Source organism: Barbus barbus (genome assembly GCF_936440315.1).
Source record: "Barbus barbus genome assembly, chromosome: 14".
Lineage (NCBI taxonomy): Eukaryota > Metazoa > Chordata > Actinopteri > Cypriniformes > Cyprinidae > Barbus > Barbus barbus.
This window is the reverse complement of record NC_136742.1, coordinates 22975882-22990702: the sequence shown is the minus strand read 5'-3', so window position 1 is coordinate 22990702 and position 14821 is coordinate 22975882.

The window sequence follows — 14821 nt, the reverse complement described above, 5'->3', positions numbered from 1 at the left end:
TTCAAGCCTTTATTTCTTAAAATTTTGATGATTATGGCTTACAGATAATGAAAACCCAAAATTCAGTGACTCAGAAAATCTGAATATTACACAAGATAAAAACAAGGATATTTTAAACAGGAATGTCAGGCTTCTGAAAAGTATGTTCATTTCTATGCACTCAATACTTGGTTGGGCCTCCTTTTGCATGAATTACTGCATCAATGCGGCGTGGCATGGAGGCAATCAGCCTGTGGCACAGCTCAGGTGTAATGGAAGCCAAGGTTGCTTTGATAGCGGCCTTCAGGTCATCTGCATTGTTGGGTCTGGTGTCTCATCTTCCTCTTGACAATACCCCATAGATTCTCTATGGGTTTCAGGTCAGGCGAGTTTGCTGGCCAATCAAGCACAGTAACACCATGGTCATTGAACCAGCTTTTGGTACCTTTGGCAGTGTGGGCAGGTGCCAAGTCCTTCTGGAAAATTAAATCAGCATCTCCATAAAGCTTGTCAGCAGAAGGAAGCATGAAGTGCTCTAAAATTTCCTGGTAGATGGCTGCGTTGACTGTGAACTTCAGAAAACACAGTGGACCAACACCAGCAGATGACATGGCAGCCCAAATCATCACTGACTGTGGAAACTTCACACTGGACTTCAAGCAACATGGATTCTGTGCCTCTCCACTCTTCCTCCAGACTCTGGGACCTTGATTTCCAAATGAAATGCAGAATTTACTTTCATCTGAAAAGAGGACTTTGGACCACTGAGCAACAGTCCAGTTCTTTTTCTCCACAGCCCAGGTAAGACGCGTCTGACTTTGTCTCTGGTTCTGAAGTGGCTTGGTAGCCCTTTTCCTGAGCGTGGTGACTCTTGATGCACTGACTTCAGCTTCAGTCCACTCCTTGTGAAGCTCTCACAAGTGTTTGAATCAGCTTTGCTTGACAGTATTCTCAAGCTTATGGTCATTCCTGTTGCTTGTGCACCTTTTTCTACCCAAATTCTTCCTTCCAGTCAACTTTGCATTTAATATGCTTTGATACAGCACTCTGTAAACAGCCACACCTTTCAGTAATGACCCTCTGTGACTTACCCTCTTTGTGGAGGGCGTCAATGTTCGTCTTCTGGATCATTGCCAAGTCAGCAGTCTTCCCCATTATTGTGGTTTCAAAGAACAAGAGATACCCGGAACTAATACTGTAGAGATGGTCATTAATTGAAACTCAAATGTAAATATTCTAATATTTTGAGATACCGATTTTTGACTTTCATGAGCTGTAAGCTCTAATCATCAAAATTAAAACAAAAAAACTTTTTAAATGTTTTACTTTACATGTAATGAATCTAAATTATATGAAAGTTTCACTTTTTGAAATAAGTTACAAGAAAAAATTTACTTTTTCACGATATTCTAATTTTTTTAGATGCACCTGTAAATGCCACGGTACATGAACATAATCATCATTCAGTGCTACTGTATTAAAGTATTGATATCATCACTATACCACTTTGGTAATGGAAAAATAAAATCACAATGCAAAAATGAACTAAACCCCAATTATCTCCAAAATGAATCACAGTGATTTCCTTGCTTGGACACCAGAGGTCAATGTCAAGAAGATTTCTATAGATACCAGCAGACATTGCTCCAGTCAGCCTAAAAAAGTGGATTGTGTAAACACCCAGAAGCCAGTAGAGGCTATTCCTGTATTATTGTCAACAATATAAAGAGACTTCAGGCATAGTACTAAACTTTTTATTGCCAAGTGCACATGGGAGCCTGAATTCCCACTGTTGCACAATTCACCTAACAGCTTGCTTGTTGTGTCGTGCCCACAGGTTTGATATTAATGTTTAATTTGTAAACAGACAAAAAATAAAATGTTTGCAGAGGGTTATGCAAGGTACTGTTGAGCTCATTTAATTAATAAGAGGTTAATATTATAATGGCATTGCATGATGATCATACTATAACCAAAGTTGATGTTAATTAATTCTGTAATAATGCATCAAACATTACTCATCTCTGCCTCAACATATATCAATTATCCATTGTTGGTGTGTAAGCGCAGAGGCATATATTGGATATCCTTATGTCAATTTATCTGGCTTGTCTTTCTAAATAATAAAAGTGAATAAAAACTTTGAATACTAGAAAATTATTATGAAAATTCAGTTCTGCATATCATACAATCACCAACCCACTCAAGTAATAATTGCATAGTGTAAACAATCAATAGAGCACAACAGTGACCACCCACATTTTCTCACTTTCCTTAAATATGAAGAAAATTTTCAAGACTGTGTATTTAAATTGGTTTATGAGGCATGAAGGACATTATAACAGATAGGACTGGAATACACAACAGGACTTAAGATTTTTAAAAACAGATTTTTATTAGCCATCATGCAATTACAGACTTTGTTTATTTATGTTATTTATATATTTTATTTATATGTTTTTTATATGAATGAATGAATGAATGATGCATTTATATAGCGCTTTATTGTGTATTGCTGTACACCCAAAGCGCTTTACAATCATGTGTGGGGGGGGGTCTCTCCTCAACCACCACCAGTGTGCAGCATCCACTTGGATGATGCGACGGCAGCCACACTACAATGGCGCCAGTGCGCTCACCACACACCAGCTACAGGTGGAGAGGAGAGAGAGTCATTGAGCCAATCAAGTGTATGGGGATTATTAGGAGGCCATGATATGCAAGGGCCAGTAGAGGGAATTTGGCCAGGACACCGGGGTTACACCCCTACTCTTTACGAGAAGTGCCATGGGATTTTTAATGACCACAGAGAGTCAGGACCTCGGTTTAACGTCTCATCCGAAAGACGGTGCTTTTTGACAGTATAGTGTCCCCGTCACTATACCAGGGCGTTAGGACCCACACAGACCACAGGGTGAGCACCACCTGCTGGCCTCACTAGCACCTCTTCCAACAGCAACCTAGATTTCACCGGAGGTCTCCCATCCAGGTACTGACCAGGCTCAACCCTGCTTAGCTTCAGTGAGCAACCGGTCTTTGGCTGCAGGGTGATATGGCTGTGGCATTTATATTGCATTTATATGCTATTTTAATGATATTGTTACAGAGAAAACTTTGCCATCGTACACTAATCGACTAAGGATCATCGTCTAAGGATCACACTACCAGACTTTCAGGTCATTCTGAACACAACAAACTAATGCAAAAAATAATTTGCCTCGCATGACAAATTAAAACATTTTCTAATATCTTCTAAATATCTAAAATGTTTGATATCATGCAACTGGATGAAATCAGTCTGAAGGTAATATATACTACTTGATTTTCTGTGAAATTTGTCAAATCAGACTGCCTAAAATCTGCTGACTGGCTCTGACTTTCGGCAGCTAGTGTGGACTCCTCCAAACTGTAAATCGGGGGCCAAACCTGTGCAAAAGTCGTGTGTAATGTTTTCCAGCTTTCAGACATGCATTTTCTTTCTACAACCCATTCGCATTGGCGTAACCATGGTGACCAAGCAATATATTTACTTGTCAATCAAAAGCAAAGCAAGCAAGCCACAAAGGCTTGTCACTCTGCCTCTCTGTTTTCAAGCTCATCATCTTCCGCCAGCGATGAAAATCTTTTGGAGTTCACACACTCCAAACTCATGTACACTGCTCCAAGTTCACGTACCATGCTCTCAACAGGCTTCCCATATATGGACTGAGAATGTACAAAATGATTGACAAGCAGAAAGTGCCTCTGACTGAATAAAATATAACCCATTACTTTATTTTATACAGATACTATTATATATTATATATATATATATATATATTCACACACATATTTATACACACATTTATATATATATATATATATATATATATATATATATATATATATGGTTTTTATTGTTCTGCTGAGGTTGATGTTCATGGGTTCCTTATGTCCACAGGTGCAGGAGCTACACAGGCAAGTAAAATGAGAAGAGACAGAATAGAGGGAGGGAAAGAGGAGTGGGGAGGGAGAGAGCTACTGTCAGGAGAGTAAAAAGGGGAGCTGCAAGGGAGAAGCTAAAGATAGTGAGAGGGGGGAGGGAGGAAGGGAGGGGAGAGCAACTGAAGAAAAGATAGCAGGATGCTGCAAGAGAGGAGATGTAAAGATATAAAAGGGGAGGAGGAATAGGTATCAACAGAAGAGAGTAAATGGGGGTAGGACAAAGTAGAAAGACACACAGAATGAACAGAACACTCAACAGAGTGAACATAACCAACAGAGAAAAAAAAAAGTAGAAAGAGGGGGAAGCCCTGCAGGTCTTCTGGGGAAATTGCAGTGGTGAGGATTTATTGCCTCAAGATTAATTGGGTTCAACCCGCACTCAGAGAAAATCCACTGAAGTCAGCAGTGTGAGGCTACTGCAGTCATTCAGTGTGCATTGTGCAGGCACGAAGGAGGGATTTTTCAGACAAATACTAGCTCTTAGAAAACAATAAGAAACTTAATTCATGCTAATTTGTAAAATGACTGAAACAATGGTTCGTTTTTTAACAAGAATAGCGTTTTCCAATTCTCAAAAGTATCAGACTGTTATAAATGAGCCATTGTTAAAAATTCCTTAAATTAGATTGGCCAAGCATCATTCTAAGAATGCTAATGTGTAGACCAACAGTAATGACTCTTTTACTGGTTTATATCACTCCTTTTTTCTTTATTTTTATCTGTGTTCACAACATTTCAGAGCAGAGTATGTAAGCGGTGCACAATGGAAGCTGCTGGAAGACCATTTCCACCACATAAGAAAAAACATGCTTTTGGTAAATCTGAATTATGTCATGAAAAGCATAGAAAGTCATTTAAAAAAGTCAAAACTATGAGATAAAAAGCCATAATTATGACAAAGTAAAAATGATGACAAAAATTAAACTTTTTCGTTATCACCAATTTTTGATATTTTTATCTCAGAATTATGACATCATAATTTTTGACACTTCGTCATAACTGACTTTTTAATGTCATAATTATGATTATGACTTATGTCAATTTTGACAATTATTTTTTTTTGTCAATGTCATATTTTTGACTTAGTATTAGTATTAATTTTTATGTTATAATTATGATTTAGCATAATTTTCCTAAATATATTAATCAACCTGACAAATTTAGTCACTAACGTATTTTATTCTATATTACCTTTATTTGTTGCAACCTTTTCAAAATTTTGGAGGTAAAAATGTAATGTAAATTCATATCAAGGTATCTTAATGTTTGACTGACGATTATTTGAAAAGACAGCAATATGACAATGTATTTGTGTTATTATATAGATAAGGATTTTGGCACATACTGCGGGAAACAAACAAGACCAGCCCTCATGCAAATATACTGTACATTGGCCTTTCAATGCCTCTCTCTGAGCAAAATGATTTTCAAAGTGTACTCTCATGGTAAGACAGACAGATGACTTGGATAATTCCAGAAAGGGATTCCTAGCACAGAGCTTTTTGTATGTGTGTGTGCGCGCATTTTTCATGGTATTCCCCTCACCCGCTACACACATACACACACACTTTTCCTTCTGCCCTATTGCGGTGCGTCTCCCTGACACACACCAGCATTCAGAAACTCACACTGCAGAACACGAGCATCTGGTGCTGCATACCAATCACAGAGAACTCCGGGATACGGCTGGGAGACCCATCCCTTCCCACTGCAGTCAGTTGCACGGTGCAGGCCTAACCAGGATCACGCTGCAGGGACTTACACACCCAGCAGTGACCGCAGTTTACTGATAAATCCATTCTGTCTGATTGTACTGCAAAGATGTGGATAACAACAAATAATTTATCATGCCCTGTTATGCTATAATGAGCATAATACAGCTATTATGCTTGCAAAATGAATCAATTCAACGTGACAAATATGACAAATTCCCTATGCATTTGAAAAATGATGCGTCATTCCCCTCAGGAGATAGACATGATGGGACCAAAGCCATTGCGAGAGAAAAAAACGAATCTGGTTTGTGTCTTAGAAGTGACTGACAATTACAGCTAGAAACTGACCTTGAATCAGATGGCGATCATGGAGGCGGTTGACGTTATACGTGAATAAAATGCTCCCACACATTTTCGCAGGTGCCTACTGTTATAATCCGTCCTTTCGCACAGTTCACTGACAGAGCTGAAATGTAAATGTGAATGTCTTGATTACTCATTCATGATTAATACATATAGCTATGCATGTGGAATATGAACGCTCTCTTGCAGTGCTTTTCACACCTTTCCAAATGAGAAAGGTTTAAGTGGATTATGTGTTAATTAGCGATATTGACCAGATGACTGTACATTACCTCTTCTATCACACTGCATATATGCATGGACATGAAATTGAGTTGAAATTATTTTATAATAACATTTAAAAAAATCTAATTCTTAAAGCTTAATCCTGCTAAGAAAAAGACAGTCTAATAAAATGTACAAAACAAACAGCCTATAGCAACAACACAAATACTGTTGTAATATTATCGTATATTAAAACTGAAGACCTGCTGTGAGGTCATTTTCACTGCAAACAACAACTTTGTTGCAAAATGGCACTACCTGCGTTTGTATGAAAAACCAAATGCTGTGTGATACAAGAAAAGTAAAAATAAAGCCAGTTTAGGGGGTGTTTACATGACACCATTTTTAACTTAAAATAGACTTTTTTATTCACAGCTATTTAGCCACAAAAAAGTCAATTTGTGAAATTCAGTCTAAGAAATGCATGCAAGCGCGTAGTGTAGTATGTATGCCATCGCCAACTACTGGCCAGGCATGCATAACACAGCAGTTTTAGTCTTTTTTTGCAGATCCGTGTGAATATTTTGACAAAATTTTCGTCTGTACGCAAAACTTTTCAAAAACGCAAAGGATAAACGTTTCTGTTTTTAGTACTGTGTCGTGTAAAAGTACTCTCAGATATAAGAGGACAAAAGGCGTAGAAAAAAATTTCACTTAGAAATTGCTAGTGAATATTACTATTAATTACAAAGAATCAAGTAACACATTGAATTAAAAGATACATTTTGAAGTAAAAGATAAACTGATGGCTCAAGGTACATTCACATGACAAAAATGTCAAACTAAAATGTTTTTCCTTAGCGTTTTTGAAAAGTTTCGTATGAAGATGACAACATTGTCAAAACGATCCCTGTTCGCACAGATCCATAAAAAAGACTAAAAACACTGTATTATACACGCCAGGCCAGTAATGTCACTTTGTAAAGAAGCACTACGTGCCTGTGCACATACAATACGTATAATAATACGAACATATAATACGTATGCGCAAGACATCGCCGTTTTCACAAATTCACGTTTTTGTAGTTTACACTGAGATAATAATAGTATTATTTTCAAGACTTGCACTTTGAAACCCATTTTCAAATTTTGCGTTTTCAGCCCCCCAAAACGCAGTTGTTGTGTAAATGAATGGCTAAAACGTATAAAGTTTTCCATTTTTATTTTCTGTTTTAGTAAACGGTGTCGCGTAAATGCCCCCTAAAAATCATAAGGTGTGTCCCAAATCGCATACTTATGTATTATTCTTTGACGTTTTGTAGTATGACTAGTGCGAGTTTCCAAAAAGGAAAGAGTGCACTTTAAATACACGGATGATGCATTTAAATAACCAAGAAAAACCAGAAAATGTTGGACACTTCATGCACTCAACTGTCACAGCTTTAATTTCGTAGCGATAGGGGAGGGGCTATCAGACTCCGATTATGAATGACAGAATAACCTTATATAATTCAAACACTACATGATTGAGTACATAGTGCATAAGTACATAGTGTATAAGTGCATCATTTAGGATGCAGCTATAAGGTGTGGTCAGCATTACCTGAGCAGCCTGATATACTGCGTTGCCATAGGAAACAGTGATTATTAGGAAATACCAGACTGCTGAATGCCACAATTGACCAATCAGAATCTAGCATTCCAGAACGCAGTGTAATGAGTGTCATATCATCAAGCCTGATGCATTTGCCACACAAACGCGGTTATTCTCTTTTGAGTTGTTAAACAGTAATTGGCTACAGACACACGCCAAGCATTCACATGACCTGTTTAAGCACATTTGACTAATTTCATCTGGAATCAAAATAATTAAACCTGATACAATTTATACACAATTATATTACACCATGCAATTAAAATAAGTCATTCTGCTCAGTGTAATTTAGACAGATGCAATACGCTCCTTTCTCTCAAATAATATTTTCAAACAAACACCATGCACCATCTAATTGAGTGATTACATGGCTGTTACTTCTTTAGAAAACAAAGACAAATCAGCATGGCCTTACTTTGCCAACCACGCAGGGAGCAAGAACACCAATTATCCAGCATTACGTGACGGTTGGCAGCTGTGGTATGAAAAAAAACGCAGGAATGTGTGGCAGCAGAACAAAAAAAGCTGTTTGTTTTAATCAAAGGAAAAGAAGGAGGCCCCAAGGTCTCCGTATGCATCTTGCCAGTTATGCAACATAATTCAAGATGGAATTGGGTATGTATCATTCATCAAGCCACTGCTTACGTAATAAGCCACAATTCAGATAGAGCGTACAATGAACGCTTTCATGTATATTTCAGAAAGAGGAATCTATTATTCAGGAGAAGGAGAGAGTTTGTGAGCAAGTTCTTCCAAGTTTGACTGAACCTGATGGATCTTGAGGTTTCACGGCACAAAGAGCTTTCACTTTTGCTTTAAGCTCTTCTATAAACTCTTAAAAAATAAACAAACCACTACTGAAGAAATAAAACAGAATGAGACACTGACTACAACTCCAAGACAAGCATACTGAAATACACTTACTGCAGCGCTGATGCTTGAAATATATATATATATATATATATATAAAATATATATAATTCAACTATACACATAAAGGCACGGATTCAAATGATAGACTGCATAAAGAACACAATAGGAGCTACTTTAGATTGAACTGGATTATAGGAGTTCATTTGTGGGCAGGAACAGATGGATTGAAACTGCAGCTTATGCCCAAAGACCAAAGCTCTTATCAGTGTGCTCTCCCATCCATGGAGAAAACATTTGATCAGCTATTCAAGTTGTTCACATAATCCATATCCCCAGTGGTTGAGTATGTGCTGTGAATACTTAAATATTGTATTCAAAACACTCAAATACCCTTTCTTTTCCAATTTCTGCGCTGTCACACCCAGCTGCTTTCGCATCGGTTAACTCCCCACAGGCAAAACACTGCATTTGATTTCCTCTCAAACACACACAGAGAAGCGCTGTTTTGTTTTATGTGAATGGCGGTATAAAGGGCATTATATACTTGTAAAAAGATCACAAAGACCCTTTGTGCAATGGAAAGGTTTGCGAATCAGTTTATTTCTATATCTTTGTTCTAATTGCTCAACTGGAAAGCCTTCAGAAATAGCTAAGGATATTTTACTGTAATATTTTTCATGTTTTGACATTAAAAATCTGACATTTAAATGTTAAGAATGATTCACTTCAAGCGCACTGAAAGCTATATCTGTTAGGATGTAATTAAGAGATCATTCCATTACAGAATCACAAAATATCAGATGATTTTATAATAACTTGGGCACTTTGATCCAAAACATCCCTATTTAATAAGCAATGATTTCGGTAAATTTAACGATTGCCATTTTTTCAGAAATTGAATATTTTCATGATTTTTAAATATGTGGAATGTAGTTTTTTTATGTTTGTATGTAGTTTTTCAGATTTTGGAGCACCCTACAGTTTGGTGAGTGCATTCATAAATATATTGTTGTCGTCGTGCTAATGCTAATGTACCATCAGAATGATTTTGAAACTGACTTCAAGGTTAAAAACTTAAATACAGTTGCTTTAAAGTCTGCAAATAGAGGAAATGGTTTACACGTTTATTATGCAGCAACTTAAAGGGATAGTAGCTACACCTCAAAATGAAAATTCCGTTATCTTTTACCTACAATGTCATTCAAAACCTGTATGAATTTATTTTGTAGAACACAAAAGATATTTTAAAGAAGTAATCACACTTTAAGTTTTTAGTTCCAATGACTTCCTTTGTATGGACAATACATACAATGTATGTTTTCTTCCATTTTTCAAACATGCAAAATATCTTCTTTCGTGCTCCACATTAGAAAGTCATATAGTTTTGGAGCAACATTAGAGCACAATGCCAATAATTGTGTTCTGCCCTGCTGATTGATTGGAACAAAGGAAATTGTATTTCCATCAATAACCCTGAAACTGCTGTGGTACACGAACAGGGAGCTCATTCTACAGGCCGCCAGACTTCATGCCCAGGTGAAAACTTCCGATGGAGCAACGCTGTCTTTCTTTCTAGATTTTTCTCCGGTCACCGCAAAAAGAAGTAGTGCATTTGCGCCAATTAGGAAGGAGATGAGAGATGCTGGAATCCAGAAATTTCTCCTTTATCCTGTAACGATGAAGGTCATTTGCAGTCGAGGTGAACCTAAAATGCTACACTCCCCAGAAGCAGCAAGAGATTTTCTCAGATCCCATTCATCCACCAACTCTCAGTGAACTCCAGCTGGACATTTGCTGTATAATCGGAGAAGAGATGCTCTAAATAGTTAGGTGTCTGTGTCTTTCACTGTTCACTTTAATGTTCACTTCTTAATTCATAGTTCATTGTGCATACAGTATTGCTTACTGATTATGATATTGTATTTGTTTTAGTTGTATTCTTTATCTCTCTTCTCTTATTTATTTATTTTTTTTCAATAGAAATACTACCTAGTCGATATGTGACTGGGGCCAAATGTTGGTGCTACAGTAATGAGCAGGTTTTTGTTGACGCCACGGACCATATTAAGGGGTGCTGGCAGATCAAGGTTTGTTCTTGGTTTGATCTGCCATAGTTCATGGGACTGTGTTTTTTGTTTTAATGGTAACGGGGAGGGTGGGGGGTGCTTTAATGGTTGACTCAACTGGTTTTATTTTCAAACTTGTATTTTGTCTTATTATGCAGTAATTCTGTTTGATGCCTATGACTGACCTTAATATTCTGAATTGTAATATTAATGGCCTAAATGGCCCTCAGAAACATACAGGTTTTCTGGATTTTTTGCGAAGAAGAAAGATTGATATAGTGTTAGTTCAAGAATCCCATTTGAAAGAGGAGGATATACGAAGGTATAATAAGTTTTATGAAGTGGTATCTCACTCATCTTCGGATACTAAAACCAAGGGTGTCCTAATATTGGTGCGTAGGACTTTAAATATTACTATTTTAGAGAAAGGTTGTGATACAAATGGTAGAATAACATACAATATTCCTATTCTCCACTATTGTTTTTATGTTTCTCTCAGTTTATGCCCCTTGTGCTCCTGACCCTACTTTTTCTGTTTTGTCAACCTATCTCTTGAAGTTTTCAGATTTTTTCAGATTTTGAAACAATATCTTATTGTTTTTGGAGAACCCGTCACATTCTATTCCTCATGTGCTGAATTTATTTGACCATTTTGGATTTCTCTCTGGGTTTAAATTAATTGGAGTAAGTCATGTTTACTTCTCCTAAATTCTAAAATTGATTCCATGTCCCTTTCTATATCTATTCCATTGGTTCACATTTACATTTATGCATTTAGCAGACGCTTTTATCCAAAGCGACTTACATTGCATTCAACTTACAGTTTTGACATTTTTCTTGCTTTCCCTGGGAATCGAACCCATGACCTTGGCGTTGCTGGCGCCATGCTCTACTATTTGAGCTACAGGAAAGCCTTTAGGAAAGGTTCAAAACTTTAAATACTTGGGGATAGATGTTTTTCCTTCCCTGCAGGAAATCGTCTCAAAAAACTATAATGGTATTCTAGCCAAAGTATCCTCAGATTTGGAAAATTGGTCTCGTCTTCCTACTTTTTTTCAGTCCCGTATATCGGTGATTAAAATGAATGTTCTCCCACATATCAATTTCTTTTCTTCCGTGATTCCTCTCGCTCCACCGGCTGGCTACTGGAACAAACTAGATGCGTGTGTTTCACGGTATATATGGAATATATGGGATGGGAAACATCCTCGTATTAAACTGACTACCTTACAACGATGTAGATTACATGGAGGTCTTTCTTTTCTTTATTTATTTTATGCTCAAGCCTTTTCCCTCCACCCTTTAGCAGTTTGGTTTGATCCTGACGCTTCTGTGTCTTGGAGAGCAATTGAGGAATCTATTGTTTATCCGTATAAATTGATGCATCTTGTTTTTTCTTGAGTTCCGATTAGGCAGTGTAGATCTCGGTTTGGCCCCATTGTAACCCACCTCCTCTCCACATGGAAGGATGTTGAATGACGTTATAAAATGGCATAGGCATTCGCCTATTTTCCACAATAATAACCTTTTGTCAGGCTGTACTCCGTTTCATTGTCTGCAATGGACTCATAATAAAGTAAACACTCTGGGAGATATCTATGATAATAGTGGTTTAAAATCCTTACATTTAAAAAACTCAATATAATCTGCCAGGCACCTCCTTTTTTATGTGTTTGCGCATTTGATCGGCCCTGCCGGTATATGGGGTGCCTTGGAGCGCTCGGCTGCCTGTTCACTCTTTGCGCAGACTAGTCATTCCTTCTGAGGGGTCTCCCTCCTCTGCTTCAGTCATCTATCTCTTTCTTCTTGAGCATTCATACAAACCTTTATCTATTACAACTGTTTGGGCTGAGGATCATAATGAGGATGTGCATGTTTTATTTTCCGATCAGGTATGGGGTATGTTTAAATTGTCTTCTAAAAACCCTAATCACCAAATGATTCATTGGAAATTGCTGCATGGGGTTTACTTGACTCCAGTGAAACGTTTTTATATGAATCTGTCGTCTTCTCCAAAGTGTAATCTGTTCCCAAGGAGTTTTAGGCACGTTTTTGCATTTTTTTGGGGGAGTGCCCCTCTCTCTCACCTTTTTGAGCTCTCACATCATATTTGTTGGGTACTGAGATATGTTTGACTCCACGCCATTTTTTCATGAATAACTTTTGGGACTTCACCTTGTCCGTCCAACAAAGATCTTTACTGTTAGCTGCTCTCACAGCAGCAAGGGAGGTGCTGGTCAGCCGTTGGAGTCCTCCTCACACAATGGACAGACGAACCTGGACTGTGTATTTGTTGGACGTTATCTTGTTGGACATTATCTTGTCACTGTAGTAACTCTACTTCTCGTATACATGGATCTAACGTGAAAACTGTTCATTCATGGCATTCAGATTTTAATGTCTTTTTTAAAATCTTTGTAAAACATTTGATTGTTATTTGCTTATCTATTAATATGAATTAATATATTTTTATTATTATTTTTTATTTTAGTTTTTTAAGTCTACCAGGGGGTGAGATGGGTTGGGGTGGGTTCTAAATTTGTACAGCTGCTTTTTGTTTTGTACTACTGTTCCACAGAATAAAATTCAATAAACAGTTGTTAACAGAAAAGGAAATTCTTTAAACCTGTGGCCTGGGCCATAAGAATTACTTGCGTTTCTTTGAGGCACTAATATGCACCCCACTGCATTTGGTAAGGATCATTTCACTTTAATTTTATTCATATCTCGAGGCTCGTAATCAGGGAAAGATTTTACACCTCACAATAAATATTCAATAAATACGTACCACTGGACACACATTACACACCCTCATGACAGGATCGTTAACCACAGCCTGCACTGTATTTGAGAGACTATTATAAAACTGATTACTTCTAATGGTTACAGAGATGGAAGGAAGGTTTTCAGACCTGATCTAAAGACCAGAGTGGGAGACCACTAAGAAAGATGGGATTTTCTAATCCCATTTGCTGTAGCGCTGCATAGAGGAGGGCCTGTTTTCATGGCTCTCAGTTCACCCTCTAGTGGCTCTGAGCTGTTAGAAAAACACATTAGCACTTTAACTGGCTAGTCATCCAATACATGAACATGCATTCAGAGCCCGCATTTATGAGTTTCATAAGAACGTGAATCATGCAGATATCATGTAGGCTGAATCGTGTGTACTGGGATATGTCACGACTTAGAGAAAAGTCTAATAAAACTACATTTCTGCTAGAAGATTCTGATGATCTTCTGTAATTAATATTAAAGTGGTTGCTATTATAAAAGTGAATATGAAAAAAATATGTTGTGCTTGCTTACCCTGTTTGGGCTGAAATGATGCTGAAACATGGTGAAACACTGCCATCCAGTGTTGTAACATTATGAATGTGAATTGCAGTACTCAGGAATTACTACTTTAAACGGAGTCCTTACAAAGTTTTGGTTCTCTAGTCAAGTTAGATTTAGAAAGCTGCAAGATTGGTAAGATTTTTAAATGTTTCTTATAAGAAGTCTCTTTTGCTCACCAAGGCTGCGTTTGTTTGATCAAAAATAGTTAAAACTGCAATATTGCGCAATATTACAAATAGCTGTTCTCTATTTGAATGTATTTTGAAATGTAATTGATTCCTGTGATAGTAAAGCTGAATTATTCAGCAGCCATTCAGTCTTCAGTGTCACACGATCCTTCAGAAATCCTTCTAATATGCTGATTTGCTGCTCAAGAAACATTTCTTATAATCATTGTTGAAAACAATTGTGCAGCTTAATTGTTTTTTTTTTTTTGGAAACTGATATATTTTTCTGCATTCTCTGATAAATAGAATGTTCAAAAGAACAGGATTCTTTTGAAAATAATTTGAAGGTCTTTACTGATCAGTTAATCAATTTAGCGCATCATCGCTAAATAAAAGTATTAATTATTATTTTTTTTTTTTAAATCTTACAAACTCTTTGATGTCTTTTAGTTAATGGACATTAAAGGTGTAAAAACCCAC